Genomic DNA, 20,312 nt, shown 5'->3' with positions numbered 1-20,312 from the left:
CATTTTTGAGGATTTGAAAAAAATGAAAAAAATGAAAAAACATGGGTTATAGCCCATCGTTTTTTGAAATTTTGAAAAAAAAAAAACCTCGTTTTTCATAATTTTTGAACATGGGCTATAGCCCATACCGTACGGCATACTATAGCACGCCGTTTTTCATCATTTTTGAGGATTTGAAAAAAAAAAAAAAAAAAAAAACATGGGTTATAGCCCATCGTTTTTTTTTTTTTTGAAAAAAAAAATAACCTTGTTTTACATCATTTTTGAACATGGGCTATAGCCCATATCGTACGGCATACTATAGCACGCCGTTTTTCATCATTTTGAGGATTTGAAAAAAAAAAAAAAAAAAAAAACATGGGTTATAGCCCATCGTTTTTTTAAATTTTGAAAAAAAAAAATTAACCTTGTTTTTCTTCATTTTTGAACATGGGCTATAGCCCATACCGTATGGCATACTATAGCACGCCGTTTTTCATCATTTTTGAGGATTTGAAAAAAATGAAAAAAAAAAAAAAACATGGGTTATAGCCCATCGTTTTTTGAAACTTTGAAAAAAAAAATAACCTCGTTTTTCATCATTTTTGAACATGGGCTATAGCCCATACCGTACGGCATACTATAGCACGCCGTTTTTCATCATTTTTGAGGATTTGAAAAAAATGAAAAAAAAGAAAAAACATGGGTTATAGCCCATCGTTTTTTTTAATTTTGAAAAAAAAAAATAACCTCGTTTTTCATCATTTTTGAACATGGGCTATAGCCCATACCGTACGGCATACTATAGCACGCCGTTTTTCATCATTTTTGAGTATTTGAAAAAAAATGAAAAAATGAAAAAAGATGGGTTATAGCCCATCATTTTTTTATTGTATAGCAGTGGCTCACAGCCTCAGCCTGATGACCTCAAAAGTCTCATATCTCCCCTGAGCCATAGGCAGTTGCTTTGGCTTAGTGGTTAAGATGTTGGCCTTCAGTGCAGGTGACCTGTGTTCGATTCCTGGGTGTTACACTCTGATGAACGTGATTCTATGTTCAACTCTTGATTCTTTCAACTTTACTATCTGAAGGCTAACATACAAAAGATCGCTTCAACAGTACAAAGAGGCAGATGTTACTGAGTGATGGTGTAGTAGGGGTTATTCCGCACAGAGAGTTCATTTTCAAATCCCACTCTTCCTAAAGTTTAATGCTAGTTATTGAGCTTCATTTACTGCTATTCTAGCAGTGGCTCACAGCCTCAGCCTGCTTACCTCTAAACTCTAATTGTCGTAGTGGTTAAGATGTTGGCTTTCCACGTGGGAGACCAGGGTTCGATTCCCGGCTGTTACACTATCATATAAAAGAAGACCTCAACAGCGCTAAGAAACATCTGATTGATATGATTCTGTGTTATTTAAACTTTACTAACTGAAGGCTAACGAACAAAAGATCACTTCAAAATTACCAGGAGACTTTGCCTGAGAGTGTCTGACTGATGGTGCAATGGTCTAATCATCAGGCTTTCAGTACAGACATTCCATGTTCAAGTCCTGTTCCTCCTACAGCTCAATGCTGCAGTAATTTGAACTTTTCAAGGCTTGAATAAAAAATAAAAACTCAAAAGCACCAGGAGACATCTGCTGTATGCCCAAAGGTGCCTTGGCGTAATGGTGTGGAGCGCTTGACCCGCTGCCTCTGCTACAGGCAGTTGGCAGGTTCAAGTCCCATGTCATGACATCAAGGTGCTGGAGGACCATCGGGAGACGGTGCTCTCTCCCCCTGTTTCCTGAGATGTAACGGTTGGGGATTATGTCTGAAAGAACCCTGTCCAGCTAACCTTTTACCATGAAAATGTCCAATTTAACATACTCTTACCACCTCTCAGTGTGCCCTTTTCCAACTGGCCTGGAAGCCAGACATAAAAGAGGGACTTTCCAACCAAGTTTTGGGCCACCAATCAGGGCCCAGTATGCAAATACACAGACTATTCTGTCTGTCAGATGATGGGCCAAATTGTTATTTTATTTTTAAACGTTTGACCTAATTCTTATCTGTAAAATTTTAGGTGGACAGGGTTCTTTCAAACATAACCCCCAACTGCTACTTTTCAGGAAACAGGGGGAGAGAGCACCGTCTCCCGATGGTCCTTCCCAGTACCTTGCATGGGACTTGAACCTGCAGGCAGGTGGTAGCAGAGGCTACCGATCAAGCACACCACACCATTGAGCTAAGGCACCTTGGGGCAATCAGCAGATGTCTCCTGGTGCTTATGAGTTTTTATTTTTTATTCTAGCCTTGAAAAGTTCAAATTACTGCAGCATTGGTTGAGTATTAGTTTTGAACCAGTAACCTTTGGATTATGAACCTCAGATTTATCTTTTGAGCCACATCGGCATGTAAGGTACAATCGGGAACTTATATTTAACCAGCCGTTTAGAATTTAGATGGACAGTGAAAATGTTCTTCAGGAGAATTGAACCCGGAATGTTCTGCTTATAAACCCCAGGTTCATCTACCGTGCCACACTGGCATGTGAGGTACAATCGGGAACTCATATTTAACCATCCGTTTAGAATTTAGATGGACAGTTCTGTTTATAAACGTCTAAAACAAGTCTGAAAATAGACGTGTTTTAGACGTCTGTTTTGAGGATATGAAAAAAAAAAGCCCATCGTTTTTTGAAATTTTGAAAAAAAAAAAAACCTTGTTTTTCATCATTTTTGAACATGGGCTATAGCCCATATCGTACGGCATACTATAGCACGCCGTTTTTCATCATTTTGAGGATTTGAAAAAAATGAAAAAAAAAAAAAACATGGGTTATAGCCCATCGTTTTTTGAAATTTTGAAAAAAAAATTTTACCTTGTTTTTCTTCATTTTTGAACATGGGCTATAGCCCATACCGTATGGCATACTATAGCACGCCGTTTTTCATCATTTTTGAGGATTTGAAAAAAATTAAAAAAAAAAAAAAACATGGGTTATAGCCCATCGTTTTTTGAAATTTTGAAAAAAAAAAAAAACTCGTTTTTCATCATTTTTGAACATGGGCTATAGCCCATACCATACGGCATACTATAGCACGCCGTTTTTCATCGTTTTTGAGGATTAAAAAAAAAACAAAAAAAAAAACATGGGTTATAGTCCATCGTTTTTTGAAATTTTGAAAAAAAAAAAACCTCGTTTTTCATAATTTTTGAACATGGGCTATAGCCCATACCGTACGGCATACTATAGCACGCCGTTTTTCATCATTTTTGAGGATTTGAAAAAAAAAAAAAAAAAAAAAACATGGGTTATAGCCCATCGTTTTTTTTTATTTTGAAAAAAAAAATAACCTTGTTTTTCATCATTTTTGAACATGGGCTATAGCCCATATCGTACGGCATACTATAGCACGCCGTTTTTCATCATTTTGAGGATTTGAAAAAAAAAAAAAAAAAAAAAACATGGGTTATAGCCCATCGTTTTTTTAAATTTTGAAAAAAAAAAATTAACCTTGTTTTTCTTCATTTTTGAACATGGGCTATAGCCCATACCGTATGGCATACTATAGCACGCCGTTTTTCATCATTTTTGAGGATTTGAAAAAAATGAAAAAAATGAAAAAACATGGGTTCTAGCCCATCGTTTTTTGAAATTTTGAAAAAAAAAAACCCTCGTTTTTCATAATTTTTGAACATGGGCTATAGCCCATACCGTACGGCATACTATAGCACGCCGTTTTTCATCATTTTTGAGGATTTGAAAAAAAAAAAACAAAAAAAAACATGGGTTATAGCCAGGGCTGCACACAACTTTTTTGGTCTAGTACTCAGAAGAGCACCTGGAGGAGTTACTTGGTGCTCCTAAAATGCGGCGACCCGTCTCGCCGGATGGATAAAAGAGGGATGAATACCTATAGCAAAACAATATTTATTGGATGAGTGGGGAGTCAATGGAGGGTATTGCAACTCTAGATTCATCCCATTATTTTAAAAAAAGTTGCAAATTGCAGCTATAGGTCCATGTGTATTCCAGCCCTAGGCTATATGCATATTCTAATACAAACTTCTTAATACTTCCTACGGATAATATGAGCATCAAAGCAATATTTAGATACTTTTTAATTTTTTTATTTAAATAGCCGATCTACTAGCTCACAACGTGTTGCGGAGGTGACACGTTGTGAGCTTGCAGATCAGATATTTATTTAACATACGACACGTCGTACGGCGAAGCATACGTCAGGCTTCCCTTTTGTTTTTAGCCGAGGCGACACAGTACACAGTCAACACAGAGTCAGACACACATGGCTCCTCCGTGCAAAATAAATAATGTACACTAACCCGACTTTACGATAATAAGGGACAGTATGTCGGGACACGCTGTTGTCATGTTGATAAGCTTCATGTTGTGCAGCAGCAGTGCCAGTCCGCAATGCTTTGCACTCCTCCCACTCCACTATTGTTATGATAGTTATTCATTTTTTCAACTACGTGCTCTTTGCTTTTCTCGTGCTTATGAAAAGCTGGGTGACTGAAATTATTTATCCCTGTATAAAAGGTGCAGTTCTTATCGATGCTCACGCCTCACGGCATAGTTTGCACCACAACTCGCTGCGCTCAGCATTAGTTTGGAGCCAGCCGACATCATCCAACCACTTTTCCGCAAACACACGTTTTCTGTGCGGTTCAGGTGGTGGTTCCGTTTGGCGTCTCTTTGGAGGTGGTGGTGCTGGAACACCAAAATAGTTACTTAATGGCGCTTGCTTCTTGGACATTTTGACGAGAGTTTGGCTGTAATACTGTAAGAATAATGTGTCAGGTAACTTTCTCCGTAGAAAAATCCAGCAGCATTCATGGTTTGGAACCTCCCTCGTTGGAGTAAGAATGCGCTGTGATTGGCCACAATTGGCCAGTGCACTCTCGGAAGACGTGCTGTGATTGGCCAGTAGCCACTTTGAGTGGCAGTCGGTGGGAAACGCTCTCGCCACAGAATGTACTAGTATTCTGGCCATAATCATTCTGGGCGGCCCCAACTGTTGGTACGCAGAAGCGCTTCCCGACGCTTGATTGACAGCGCATTTTTAATTTTGACGACGCATGCGCCGTGGCGCACCACTTATGTGCAGCCCTGGTTATAGCCCATCGTTTTTTTTTATTTTGAAAAAAAAAATAAGCTTGTTTTTCATCATTTTTGAACATGGGCTATAGCCCATATCGTACGGCATACTATAGCACGCCGTTTTTCATCATTTTGAGGATTTGAAAAAAAAAAAAAAAAAAAAAACATGGGTTATAGCCCATCGTTTTTTTAAATTTTGAAAAAAAAAATTAACCTTGTTTTTCTTCATTTTTGAACATGGGCTATAGCCCATACCGTATGGCATACTATAGCACGCCGTTTTTCATCATTTTTGAGGATTTGAAAAAAATGAAAAAAAAAAAAAAACATGGGTTATAGCCCATCGTTTTTTGAAATTTTGAAAAAAAAAATAACCTCGTTTTTCATCATTTTTGAACATGGGCTATAGCCCATACCGTACGGCATACTATAGCACGCCGTTTTTCATCATTTTTGAGGATTTGAAAAAAATGAAAAAAATGAAAAAACATGGGTTATAGCCCATCGTTTTTTTTTATTTTGAAAAAAAAAATAACCTCGTTTTTCATCATTTTTGAACATGGGCTATAGCCCATACCGTACGGCATACTATAGCACGCCGTTTTTCATCATTTTTGAGTATTTGAAAAAAAATGAAAAAATGAAAAAAGATGGGTTATAGCCCATCATTTTTTTATTGTATAGCAGTGGCTCACAGCCTCAGCCTGATGACCTCAAAAGTCTCATATCTCCCCTGAGCCATAGGCAGTTGCTTTGGCTTAGTGGTTAAGATGTTGGCCTTCAGTGCAGGTGACCTGTGTTCGATTCCTGGGTGTTACACTCTGATGAACGTGATTCTATGTTCAACTCTTGATTCTTTCAACTTTACTATCTGAAGGCTAACATACAAAAGATCGCTTCAACAGTACAAAGAGGCAGATGTTACTGAGTGATGGTGTAGTAGGGGTTATTCCGCACAGAGAGTTCATTTTCAAATCCCACTCTTCCTAAAGTTTAATGCTAGTTATTGAGCTTCATTTACTGCTATTCTAGCAGTGGCTCACAGCCTCAGCCTGATTACCTCTAAACTCTAATTGTCGTAGTGGTTAAGATGTTGGCTTTCCACGTGGGAGACCAGGGTTCGATTCCCGGCTGTTACACTATCATATAAAAGAAGACCTCAACAGCGCTAAGAAACATCTGATTGATATGATTCTGTGTTATTTAAACTTTACTAACTGAAGGCTAACGAACAAAAGATCACTTCAAAATTACCAGGAGACTTTGCCTGAGAGTGTCTGACTGATGGTGCAATGGTCTAATCATCAGGCTTTCAGTACAGACATTCCATGTTCAAGTCCTGTTCCTCCTACAGCTCAATGCTGCAGTAATTTGAACTTTTCAAGGCTTGAATAAAAAATAAAAACTCAAAAGCACCAGGAGACATCTGCTGTATGCCCAAAGGTGCCTTGGCGTAATGGTGTGGAGCGCTTGACCCGCTGCCTCTGCTACAGGCAGTTGGCAGGTTCAAGTCCCATGTCATGACATCAAGGTGCTGGAGGACCATCGGGAGACGGTGCTCTCTCCCCCTGTTTCCTGAGATGTAACGGTTGGGGATTATGTCTGAAAGAACCCTGTCCAGCTAACCTTTTACCATGAAAATGTCCAATTTAACATACTCTTACCACCTCTCAGTGTGCCCTTTTCCAACTGGCCTGGAAGCCAGACATAAAAGAGGGACTTTCCAACCAAGTTTTGGGCCACCAATCAGGGCCCAGTATGCAAATACACAGACTATTCTGTCTGTCAGATGATGGGCCAAATTGTTATTTTATTTTTAAACGTTTGACCTAATTCTTATCTGTAAAATTTTAGGTGGACAGGGTTCTTTCAAACATAACCCCCAACTGCTACTTTTCAGGAAACAGGGGGAGAGAGCACCGTCTCCCGATGGTCCTTCCCAGTACCTTGCATGGGACTTGAACCTGCAGGCAGGTGGTAGCAGAGGCTACCGATCAAGCACACCACACCATTGAGCTAAGGCACCTTGGGGCAATCAGCAGATGTCTCCTGGTGCTTATGAGTTTTTATTTTTTATTCTAGCCTTGAAAAGTTCAAATTACTGCAGCATTGGTTGAGTATTAGTTTTGAACCAGTAACCTTTGGATTATGAACCTCAGATTTATCTTTTGAGCCACATCGGCATGTAAGGTACAATCGGGAACTTATATTTAACCAGCCGTTTAGAATTTAGATGGACAGTGAAAATGTTCTTCAGGAGAATTGAACCCGGAATGTTCTGCTTATAAACCCCAGGTTCATCTACCGTGCCACACTGGCATGTGAGGTACAATCGGGAACTCATATTTAACCATCCGTTTAGAATTTAGATGGACAGTTCTGTTTATAAACGTCTAAAACAAGTCTGAAAATAGACGTGTTTTAGAAATTTTGAAAAAAAAAAAACCTCGTTTTTCATAATTTTTGAACATGGGCTATAGCCCATACCGTACGGCATACTATAGCACGCCGTTTTTCATCATTTTTGAGGATTTGAAAAAAAAAAAACAAAAAAAAAACATGGGTTATAGCCCATCGTTTTTTTTTATTTTGAAAAAAAAAATAACCTTGTTTTTCATCATTTTTGAACATGGGCTATAGCCCATATCGTACGGCATACTATAGCACGCCGTTTTTCATCATTTTGAGGATTTGAAAAAAAAAACAAAAAAAAAAACATGGGTTATAGCCCATCGTTTTTTAAAATTTTGAAAAAAAAAAATTAACCTTGTTTTTCTTCATTTTTGAACATGGGCTATAGCCCATACCGTATGGCATACTATAGCACGCCGTTTTTCATCATTTTTGAGGATTTGAAAAAAATGAAAAAAAAAAAAAAACATGGGTTATAGCCCATCGTTTTTTGAAATTTTGAAAAAAAAAATAACCTCGTTTTTCATCATTTTTGAACATGGGCTATAGCCCATACCGTACGGCATACTATAGCACGCCGTTTTTCATCATTTTTGAGGATTTGAAAAAAATTAAAAAAATGAAAAAACATAGGTTATAGCCCATCGTTTTTTGAAATTTTGAAAAAAAAAAACCCTCGTTTTTCATAATTTTTGAACATGGGCTATAGCCCATACCGTACGGCATACTATAGCACGCCGTTTTTCATCATTTTTGAGGATTTGAAAAAAAAAAAACAAAAAAAAACATGGGTTATAGCCCATCGTTTTTTTTTATTTTGAAAAAAAAAATAAGCTTGTTTTTCATCATTTTTGAACATGGGCTATAGCCCATATCGTACGGCATACTATAGCACGCCGTTTTTCATCATTTTGAGGATTTGAAAAAAAAAAAAAAAAAAAAAACATGGGTTATAGCCCATCGTTTTTTTAAATTTTGAAAAAAAAAATTAACCTTGTTTTTCTTCATTTTTGAACATGGGCTATAGCCCATACCGTATGGCATACTATAGCACGCCGTTTTTCATCATTTTTGAGGATTTGAAAAAAATGAAAAAAATGAAAAAACATGGGTTATAGCCCATCGTTTTTTTTTTTTTTGAAAAAAAAAATAACCTCGTTTTTCATCATTTTTGAACATGGGCTATAGCCCATACCGTACGGCATACTATAGCACGCCGTTTTTCATCATTTTTGAGTATTTGAAAAAAAATGAAAAAATGAAAAAAGATGGGTTATAGCCCATCATTTTTTTATTGTATAGCAGTGGCTCACAGCCTCAGCCTGATGACCTCAAAAGTCTCATATCTCCCCTGAGCCATAGGCAGTTGCTTTGGCTTAGTGGTTAAGATGTTGGCCTTCAGTGCAGGTGACCTGTGTTCGATTCCTGGGTGTTACACTCTGATGAACGTGATTCTATGTTCAACTCTTGATTCTTTCAACTTTACTATCTGAAGGCTAACATACAAAAGATCGCTTCAACAGTACAAAGAGGCAGATGTTACTGAGTGATGGTGTAGTAGGGGTTATTCCGCACAGAGAGTTCATTTTCAAATCCCACTCTTCCTAAAGTTTAATGCTAGTTATTGAGCTTCATTTACTGCTATTCTAGCAGTGGCTCACAGCCTCAGCCTGCTTACCTCTAAACTCTAATTGTCGTAGTGGTTAAGATGTTGGCTTTCCACGTGGGAGACCAGGGTTCGATTCCCGGCTGTTACACTATCATATAAAAGAAGACCTCAACAGCGCTAAGAAACATCTGATTGATATGATTCTGTGTTATTTAAACTTTACTAACTGAAGGCTAACGAACAAAAGATCACTTCAAAATTACCAGGAGACTTTGCCTGAGAGTGTCTGACTGATGGTGCAATGGTCTAATCATCAGGCTTTCAGTACAGACATTCCATGTTCAAGTCCTGTTCCTCCTACAGCTCAATGCTGCAGTAATTTGAACTTTTCAAGGCTTGAATAAAAAATAAAAACTCAAAAGCACCAGGAGACATCTGCTGTATGCCCAAAGGTGCCTTGGCGTAATGGTGTGGAGCGCTTGACCCGCTGCCTCTGCTACAGGCAGTTGGCAGGTTCAAGTCCCATGTCATGACATCAAGGTGCTGGAGGACCATCGGGAGACGGTGCTCTCTCCCCCTGTTTCCTGAGATGTAACGGTTGGGGATTATGTCTGAAAGAACCCTGTCCAGCTAACCTTTTACCATGAAAATGTCCAATTTAACATACTCTTACCACCTCTCAGTGTGCCCTTTTCCAACTGGCCTGGAAGCCAGACATAAAAGAGGGACTTTCCAACCAAGTTTTGGGCCACCAATCAGGGCCCAGTATGCAAATACACAGACTATTCTGTCTGTCAGATGATGGGCCAAATTGTTATTTTATTTTTAAACGTTTGACCTAATTCTTATCTGTAAAATTTTAGGTGGACAGGGTTCTTTCAAACATAACCCCCAACTGCTACTTTTCAGGAAACAGGGGGAGAGAGCACCGTCTCCCGATGGTCCTTCCCAGTACCTTGCATGGGACTTGAACCTGCAGGCAGGTGGTAGCAGAGGCTACCGATCAAGCACACCACACCATTGAGCTAAGGCACCTTGGGGCAATCAGCAGATGTCTCCTGGTGCTTATGAGTTTTTATTTTTTATTCTAGCCTTGAAAAGTTCAAATTACTGCAGCATTGGTTGAGTATTAGTTTTGAACCAGTAACCTTTGGATTATGAACCTCAGATTTATCTTTTGAGCCACATCGGCATGTAAGGTACAATCGGGAACTTATATTTAACCAGCCGTTTAGAATTTAGATGGACAGTGAAAATGTTCTTCAGGAGAATTGAACCCGGAATGTTCTGCTTATAAACCCCAGGTTCATCTACCGTGCCACACTGGCATGTGAGGTACAATCGGGAACTCATATTTAACCATCCGTTTAGAATTTAGATGGACAGTTCTGTTTATAAACGTCTAAAACAAGTCTGAAAATAGACGTGTTTTAGACGTCTGTTTTGAGGATATGAAAAAAAAAAGCCCATCGTTTTTTGAAATTTTGAAAAAAAAAAAAACCTTGTTTTTCATCATTTTTGAACATGGGCTATAGCCCATATCGTACGGCATACTATAGCACGCCGTTTTTCATCATTTTGAGGATTTGAAAAAAATGAAAAAAAAAAAAAACATGGGTTATAGCCCATCGTTTTTTGAAATTTTGAAAAAAAAAATTTACCTTGTTTTTCTTCATTTTTGAACATGGGCTATAGCCCATACCGTATGGCATACTATAGCACGCCGTTTTTCATCATTTTTGAGGATTTGAAAAAAATTAAAAAAAAAAAAAAACATGGGTTATAGCCCATCGTTTTTTGAAATTTTGAAAAAAAAAAAAACTCGTTTTTCATCATTTTTGAACATGGGCTATAGCCCATACCATACGGCATACTATAGCACGCCGTTTTTCATCGTTTTTGAGGATTTAAAAAAAAACAAAAAAAAAAACATGGGTTATAGCCCATCGTTTTTTGAAATTTTGAAAAAAAAAAAACCTCGTTTTTCATAATTTTTGAACATGGGCTATAGCCCATACCGTACGGCATACTATAGCACGCCGTTTTTCATCATTTTTGAGGATTTGAAAAAAACAAACAAAAAAAAAACATGGGTTATAGCCCATCGTTTTTTTTTATTTTGAAAAAAAAAATAACCTTGTTTTTCATCATTTTTGAACATGGGCTATAGCCCATATCGTACGGCATACTATAGCACGCCGTTTTTCATCATTTTGAGGATTTGAAAAAAAAAAAAAAAAAAAAAACATGGGTTATAGCCCATCGTTTTTTTAAATTTTGAAAAAAAAAAATTAACCTTGTTTTTCTTCATTTTTGAACATGGGCTATAGCCCATACCGTATGGCATACTATAGCACGCCGTTTTTCATCATTTTTGAGGATTTGAAAAAAATGAAAAAAATGAAAAAACATGGGTTCTAGCCCATCGTTTTTTGAAATTTTGAAAAAAAAAAACCCTCGTTTTTCATAATTTTTGAACATGGGCTATAGCCCATACCGTACGGCATACTATAGCACGCCGTTTTTCATCATTTTTGAGGATTTGAAAAAAAAAAAAAAAAAAAAAACATGGGTTATAGCCCATCGTTTTTTTTTATTTTGAAAAAAAAAATAAGCTTGTTTTTCATCATTTTTGAACATGGGCTATAGCCCATATCGTACGGCATACTATAGCACGCCGTTTTTCATCATTTTGAGGATTTGAAAAAAAAAAAACAAAAAAAAACATGGGTTATAGCCCATCGTTTTTTTTAATTTTGAAAAAAAAAATTAACCTTGTTTTTCTTCATTTTTGAACATGGGCTATAGCCCATACCGTATGGCATACTATAGCACGCCGTTTTTCATCATTTTTGAGGATTTGAAAAAAATGAAAAAAAAAAAAAAACATGGGTTATAGCCCATCGTTTTTTGAAATTTTGAAAAAAAAAAATAACCTCGTTTTTCATCATTTTTGAACATGGGCTATAGCCCATACCGTACGGCATACTATAGCACGCCGTTTTTCATCATTTTTGAGGATTTGAAAAAAATGAAAAAAATGAAAAAACATGGGTTATAGCCCATCGTTTTTTTTTATTTTGAAAAAAAAAATAACCTCGTTTTTCATCATTTTTGAACATGGGCTATAGCCCATACCGTACGGCATACTATAGCACGCCGTTTTTCATCATTTTTGAGTATTTGAAAAAAAATGAAAAAATGAAAAAAGATGGGTTATAGCCCATCATTTTTTTATTGTATAGCAGTGGCTCACAGCCTCAGCCTGATGACCTCAAAAGTCTCATATCTCCCCTGAGCCATAGGCAGTTGCTTTGGCTTAGTGGTTAAGATGTTGGCCTTCAGTGCAGGTGACCTGTGTTCGATTCCTGGGTGTTACACTCTGATGAACGTGATTCTATGTTCAACTCTTGATTCTTTCAACTTTACTATCTGAAGGCTAACATACAAAAGATCGCTTCAACAGTACAAAGAGGCAGATGTTACTGAGTGATGGTGTAGTAGGGGTTATTCCGCACAGAGAGTTCATTTTCAAATCCCACTCTTCCTAAAGTTTAATGCTAGTTATTGAGCTTCATTTACTGCTATTCTAGCAGTGGCTCACAGCCTCAGCCTGATTACCTCTAAACTCTAATTGTCGTAGTGGTTAAGATGTTGGCTTTCCACGTGGGAGACCAGGGTTCGATTCCCGGCTGTTACACTATCATATAAAAGAAGACCTCAACAGCGCTAAGAAACATCTGATTGATATGATTCTGTGTTATTTAAACTTTACTAACTGAAGGCTAACGAACAAAAGATCACTTCAAAATTACCAGGAGACTTTGCCTGAGAGTGTCTGACTGATGGTGCAATGGTCTAATCATCAGGCTTTCAGTACAGACATTCCATGTTCAAGTCCTGTTCCTCCTACAGCTCAATGCTGCAGTAATTTGAACTTTTCAAGGCTTGAATAAAAAATAAAAACTCAAAAGCACCAGGAGACATCTGCTGTATGCCCAAAGGTGCCTTGGCGTAATGGTGTGGAGCGCTTGACCCGCTGCCTCTGCTACAGGCAGTTGGCAGGTTCAAGTCCCATGTCATGACATCAAGGTGCTGGAGGACCATCGGGAGACGGTGCTCTCTCCCCCTGTTTCCTGAGATGTAACGGTTGGGGATTATGTCTGAAAGAACCCTGTCCAGCTAACCTTTTACCATGAAAATGTCCAATTTAACATACTCTTACCACCTCTCAGTGTGCCCTTTTCCAACTGGCCTGGAAGCCAGACATAAAAGAGGGACTTTCCAACCAAGTTTTGGGCCACCAATCAGGGCCCAGTATGCAAATACACAGACTATTCTGTCTGTCAGATGATGGGCCAAATTGTTATTTTATTTTTAAACGTTTGACCTAATTCTTATCTGTAAAATTTTAGGTGGACAGGGTTCTTTCAAACATAACCCCCAACTGCTACTTTTCAGGAAACAGGGGGAGAGAGCACCGTCTCCCGATGGTCCTTCCCAGTACCTTGCATGGGACTTGAACCTGCAGGCAGGTGGTAGCAGAGGCTACCGATCAAGCACACCACACCATTGAGCTAAGGCACCTTGGGGCAATCAGCAGATGTCTCCTGGTGCTTATGAGTTTTTATTTTTTATTCTAGCCTTGAAAAGTTCAAATTACTGCAGCATTGGTTGAGTATTAGTTTTGAACCAGTAACCTTTGGATTATGAACCTCAGATTTATCTTTTGAGCCACATCGGCATGTAAGGTACAATCGGGAACTTATATTTAACCAGCCGTTTAGAATTTAGATGGACAGTGAAAATGTTCTTCAGGAGAATTGAACCCGGAATGTTCTGCTTATAAACCCCAGGTTCATCTACCGTGCCACACTGGCATGTGAGGTACAATCGGGAACTCATATTTAACCATCCGTTTAGAATTTAGATGGACAGTTCTGTTTATAAACGTCTAAAACAAGTCTGAAAATAGACGTGTTTTAGAAATTTTGAAAAAAAAAAAACCTCGTTTTTCATAATTTTTGAACATGGGCTATAGCCCATACCGTACGGCATACTATAGCACGCCGTTTTTCATCATTTTTGAGGATTTGAAAAAAAAAAAACAAAAAAAAAACATGGGTTATAGCCCATCGTTTTTTTTTATTTTGAAAAAAAAAATAACCTTGTTTTTCATCATTTTTGAACATGGGCTATAGCCCATATCGTACGGCATACTATAGCACGCCGTTTTTCATCATTTTGAGGATTTGAAAAAAAAAAAAAAAAAAAAAACATGGGTTATAGCCCATCGTTTTTTTTAATTTTGAAAAAAAAAAATTAACCTTGTTTTTCTTCATTTTTGAACATGGGCTATAGCCCATACCGTATGGCATACTATAGCACGCCGTTTTTCATCATTTTTGAGGATTTGAAAAAAATGAAAAAAAAAAAAAAACATGGGTTATAGCCCATCGTTTTTTGAAATTTTGAAAAAAAAAATAACCTCGTTTTTCATCATTTTTGAACATGGGCTATAGCCCATACCGTACGGCATACTTTAGCACGCCGTTTTTCATCATTTTTGAGGATTTGAAAAAAATTAAAAAAATTAAAAAACATGGGTTATAGCCCATCGTTTTTTGAAATTTTGAAAAAAAAAAAACCTCGTTTTTCATAATTTTTGAACATGGGCTATAGCCCATACCGTACGGCATACTATAGCACGCCGTTTTTCATCATTTTTGAGGATTTGAAAAAAAAAAAAAAAAAAAAAACATGGGTTATAGCCCATCGTTTTTTTTTATTTTGAAAAAAAAAATAAGCTTGTTTTTCATCATTTTTGAACATGGGCTATAGCCCATATCGTACGGCATACTATAGCACGCCGTTTTTCATCATTTTGAGGATTTGAAAAAAAAAAAAAAAAAAAAAACATGGGTTATAGCCCATCGTTTTTTTAAATTTTGAAAAAAAAAATTAACCTTGTTTTTCTTCATTTTTGAACATGGGCTATAGCCCATACCGTATGGCATACTATAGCACGCCGTTTTTCATCATTTTTGAGGATTTGAAAAAAATGAAAAAAATGAAAAAACATGGGTTATAGCCCATCGTTTTTTTTTTTTTTGAAAAAAAAAATAACCTCGTTTTTCATCATTTTTGAACATGGGCTATAGCCCATACCGTACGGCATACTATAGCACGCCGTTTTTCATCATTTTTGAGTATTTGAAAAAAAATGAAAAAATGAAAAAAGATGGGTTATAGCCCATCATTATTTTATTGTATAGCAGTGGCTCACAGCCTCAGCCTGATGACCTCAAAAGTCTCATATCTCCCCTGAGCCATAGGCAGTTGCTTTGGCTTAGTGGTTAAGATGTTGGCCTTCAGTGCAGGTGACCTGTGTTCGATTCCTGGGTGTTACACTCTGATGAACGTGATTCTATGTTCAACTCTTGATTCTTTCAACTTTACTATCTGAAGGCTAACATACAAAAGATCGCTTCAACAGTACAAAGAGGCAGATGTTACTGAGTGATGGTGTAGTAGGGGTTATTCCGCACAGAGAGTTCATTTTCAAATCCCACTCTTCCTAAAGTTTAATGCTAGTTATTGAGCTTCATTTACTGCTATTCTAGCAGTGGCTCACAGCCTCAGCCTGATTACCTCTAAACTCTAATTGTCGTAGTGGTTAAGATGTTGGCTTTCCACGTGGGAGACCAGGGTTCGATTCCCGGCTGTTACACTATCATATAAAAGAAGACCTCAACAGCGCTAAGAAACATCTGATTGATATGATTCTGTGTTATTTAAACTTTACTAACTGAAGGCTAACGAACAAAAGATCACTTCAAAATTACCAGGAGACTTTGCCTGAGAGTGTCTGACTGATGGTGCAATGGTCTAATCATCAGGCTTTCAGTACAGACATTCCATGTTCAAGTCCTGTTCCTCCTACAGCTCAATGCTGCAGTAATTTGAACTTTTCAAGGCTTGAATAAAAAATAAAAACTCAAAAGCACCAGGAGACATCTGCTGTATGCCCAAAGGTGCCTTGGCGTAATGGTGTGGAGCGCTTGACCCGCTGCCTCTGCTACAGGCAGTTGGCAGGTTCAAGTCCCATGTCATGACATCAAGGTGCTGGAGGACCATCGGGAGACGGTGCTCTCTCCCCCTGTTTCCTGAGATGTAACGGTTGGGGATTATGTCTGAAAGAACCCTGTCCAGCTAACCTTTTACCATGAAAATGTCCAATTTAACATACTCTTACCACCTCTCAGTGTGCCCTTTTCCAACTGGCCTGGAAGCCAGACATAAAAGAGGGACTTTCCAACCAAGTTTTGGGCCACCAATCAGGGCCCAGTATGCAAATACACAGACTATTCTGTCTGTCAGATGATGGGCCAAATTGTTATTTTATTTTTAAACGTTTGACCTAATTCTTATCTGTAAAATTTTAGGTGGACAGGGTTCTTTCAAACATAACCCCCAACTGCTACTTTTCAGGAAACAGGGGGAGAGAGCACCGTCTCCCGATGGTCCTTCCCAGTACCTTGCATGGGACTTGAACCTGCAGGCAGGTGGTAGCAGAGGCTACCGATCAAGCACACCACACCATTGAGCTAAGGCACCTTGGGGCAATCAGCAGATGTCTCCTGGTGCTTATGAGTTTTTATTTTTTATTCTAGCCTTGAAAAGTTCAAATTACTGCAGCATTGGTTGAGTATTAGTTTTGAACCAGTAACCTTTGGATTATGAACCTCAGATTTATCTTTTGAGCCACATCGGCATGTAAGGTACAATCGGGAACTTATATTTAACCAGCCGTTTAGAATTTAGATGGACAGTGAAAATGTTCTTCAGGAGAATTGAACCCGGAATGTTCTGCTTATAAACCCCAGGTTCATCTACCGTGCCACACTGGCATGTGAGGTACAATCGGGAACTCATATTTAACCATCCGTTTAGAATTTAGATGGACAGTTCTGTTTATAAACGTCTAAAACAAGTCTGAAAATAGACGTGTTTTAGACGTCTGTTTTGAGGATATGAAAAAAAAAAGCCCATCGTTTTTTGAAATTTTGAAAAAAAAAAAAAACCTTGTTTTTCATCATTTTTGAACATGGGCTATAGCCCATATCGTACGGCATACTATAGCACGCCGTTTTTCATCATTTTGAGGATTTGAAAAAAATGAAAAAAAAAAAAAACATGGGTTATAGCCCATCGTTTTTTGAAATTTTGAAAAAAAAAAATTTTACCTTGTTTTTCTTCATTTTTGAACATGGGCTATAGCCCATACCGTATGGCATACTATAGCACGCCGTTTTTCATCATTTTTGAGGATTTGAAAAAAAAAAAAAAAAAAAAAAAACATGGGTTATAGCCCATCGTTTTTTGAAATTTTGAAAAAAAAAAAAAAACTCGTTTTTCATCATTTTTGAACATGGGCTATAGCCCATACCATACGGCATACTATAGCACGCCGTTTTTCATCGTTTTTGAGGATTAAAAAAAAAACAAAAAAAAAAACATGGGTTATAGCCCATCGTTTTTTGAAAATTTGAAAGAAAAAAAAACCTCGTTTTTCATAATTTTTGAACATGGGCTATAGCCCATACCGTACGGCATACTATAGCACGCCGTTTTTCATCATTTTTGAGGATTTGAAAAAAAAAAACAAAAAAAAAACATGGGTTATAGCCCATCGTTTTTTTTTTTTTTTTTTTTTTTAAATAACCTTGTTTTTCATCATTTTTGAACATGGGCTATAGCCCATATCGTACGGCATACTATAGCACGCCGTTTTTCATCATTTTGAGGATTTGAAAAAAAAAAAAAAAAAAAAACATGGGTTATAGCCCATCGTTTTTTTAAATTTTGAAAAAAAAAATTAACCTTGTTTTTCTTCATTTTTGAACATGGGCTATAGCCCATACCGTATGGCATACTATAGCACGCCGTTTTTCATCATTTTTGAGGATTTGAAAAAAATTAAAAAAAAAAAAAAACATGGGTTATAGCCCATCGTTTTTTGAAATTTTGAAAAAAAAAAAAACCTCGTTTTTCATCATTTTTGAACATGGGCTATAGCCCATACCGTACGGCATACTATAGCACGCCGTTTTTCATCATTTTTGAGGATTTGAAAAAAATGAAAAAAATGAAAAAACATGGGTTATAGCCCATCGTTTTTTTTAATTTTGAAAAAAAAAAATAACCTCGTTTTTCATCATTTTTGAACATGGGCTATAGCCCATACCGTACGGCATACTATAGCACGCCGTTTTTCATCATTTTTGAGTATTTGAAAAAAAAATGAAAAAATGAAAAAAGATGGGTTATAGCCCATCATTTTTTTATTGTATAGCAGTGGCTCACAGCCTCAGCCTGATGACCTCAAAAGTCTCATATCTCCCCTGAGCCATAGGCAGTTGCTTTGGCTTAGTGGTTAAGATGTTGGCCTTCAGTGCAGGTGACCTGTGTTCGATTCCTGGGTGTTACACTCTGATGAACGTGATTCTATGTTCAACTCTTGATTCTTTCAACTTTACTATCTGAAGGCTAACATACAAAAGATCGCTTCAACAGTACAAAGAGGCAGATGTTACTGAGTGATGGTGTAGTAGGGGTTATTCCGCACAGAGAGTTCATTTTCAAATCCCACTCTTCCTAAAGTTTAATGCTAGTTATTGAGCTTCATTTACTGCTATTCTAGCAGTGGCTCACAGCCTCAGCCTGATTACCTCTAAACTCTAATTGTCGTAGTGGTTAAGATGTTGGCTTTCCACGTGGGAGACCAGGGTTCGATTCCCGGCTGTTACACTATCATATAAAAGAAGACCTCAACAGCGCTAAGAAACATCTGATTGATATGATTCTGTGTTATTTAAACTTTACTAACTGAAGGCTAACGAACAAAAGATCACTTCAAAATTACCAGGAGACTTTGCCTGAGAGTGTCTGACTGATGGTGCAATGGTCTAATCATCAGGCTTTCAGTACAGACATTCCATGTTCAAGTCCTGTTCCTCCTACAGCTCAATGCTGCAGTAATTTGAACTTTTCAAGGCTTGAATAAAAAATAAAAACTCAAAAGCACCAGGAGACATCTGCTGTATGCCCAAAGGTGCCTTGGCGTAATGGTGTAGAGCGCTTGACCCGTTACCTCTGCTACAGGCAGTTGGCAGGTTCAAGTCCCATGTCATGACATCAATGTGCTGGAGGACCATCGGGAGACGGTGCTCTCTCCCCCTGTTTCCTGAGATGTAACGGTTGGGGCTTATGTCTGAAAGAACCCTGTCCAGCTAACCTTTTACCATGAAAATGTCCAATTTAACATACTCTTACCACCTCTCAGTGTGCCCTTTTCCAACTGGCCTGGAAGCCAGTCATAAAAGAGGGACTTTCCAACCAAGTTTTGGGCCACCAATCAGGGCCCAGTATGCAAATACACAGACTATTCTGTCTGTCAGATGATGGGCCAAATTGTTATTTTATTTTTAAACGTTTGACCTAATTCTTATCTGTAAAATTTTAGGTGGACAGGGTTCTTTCAAACATAACCCCCAACTGCTACTTTTCAGGAAACAGGGGGAGAGAGCACCGTCTCCCGATGGTCCTTCCCAGTACCTTGCATGGGACTTGAACCTGCCAGAGGCAGGAGGTAGCAGAGGCAACCGATCAAGCACACCACACCATTGAGCTAAGGCACCTTGGGGCAATCAGCAAATGTCTCCTGGTGCTTATGAGTTTTTATTTTTTATTCTAGCCTTGAAAAGTTCAAATTATTGCAGCATTGGTTGAGTATTAGTTTTGAACCAGTAACCTTTGGATTATGAACCTCAGATTTATCTTTTGAGCCACATCGGCATGTAAGGTACAATCGGGAACTTATATTTAACCAGCCGTTTAGAATTTAGATGGACAGTGAAAATGTTCTTCAGGAGAATTGAACCCGGAATGTTCTGCTTATAAACCCCAGGTTCATCTACCGTGCCACACTGGCATGTGAGGTACAATCGGGAACTCATATTTAACCATCCGTTTAGAATTTAGATTAGAACCCTGAATGTTCTGTTTATAAACGTCTAAAACAAGTCTAAAAATAGACGTTTTTTAGACGTCTATTTCTAGACGTTTTTTATCCCATTTTTAGACGCACGTCTAATAGCCGGCTATTGCTCAGTGGGATGGTAAAAAAATGATGAAAAACGA

The sequence above is a fragment of the Protomyctophum parallelum genome (assembly GCF_964188405.1).
Source record: "Protomyctophum parallelum genome assembly, chromosome: 19".
NCBI classification, from domain to species: Eukaryota; Metazoa; Chordata; class Actinopteri; order Myctophiformes; family Myctophidae; genus Protomyctophum; species Protomyctophum parallelum.
This window is presented reverse-complemented; position numbering follows the sequence as displayed.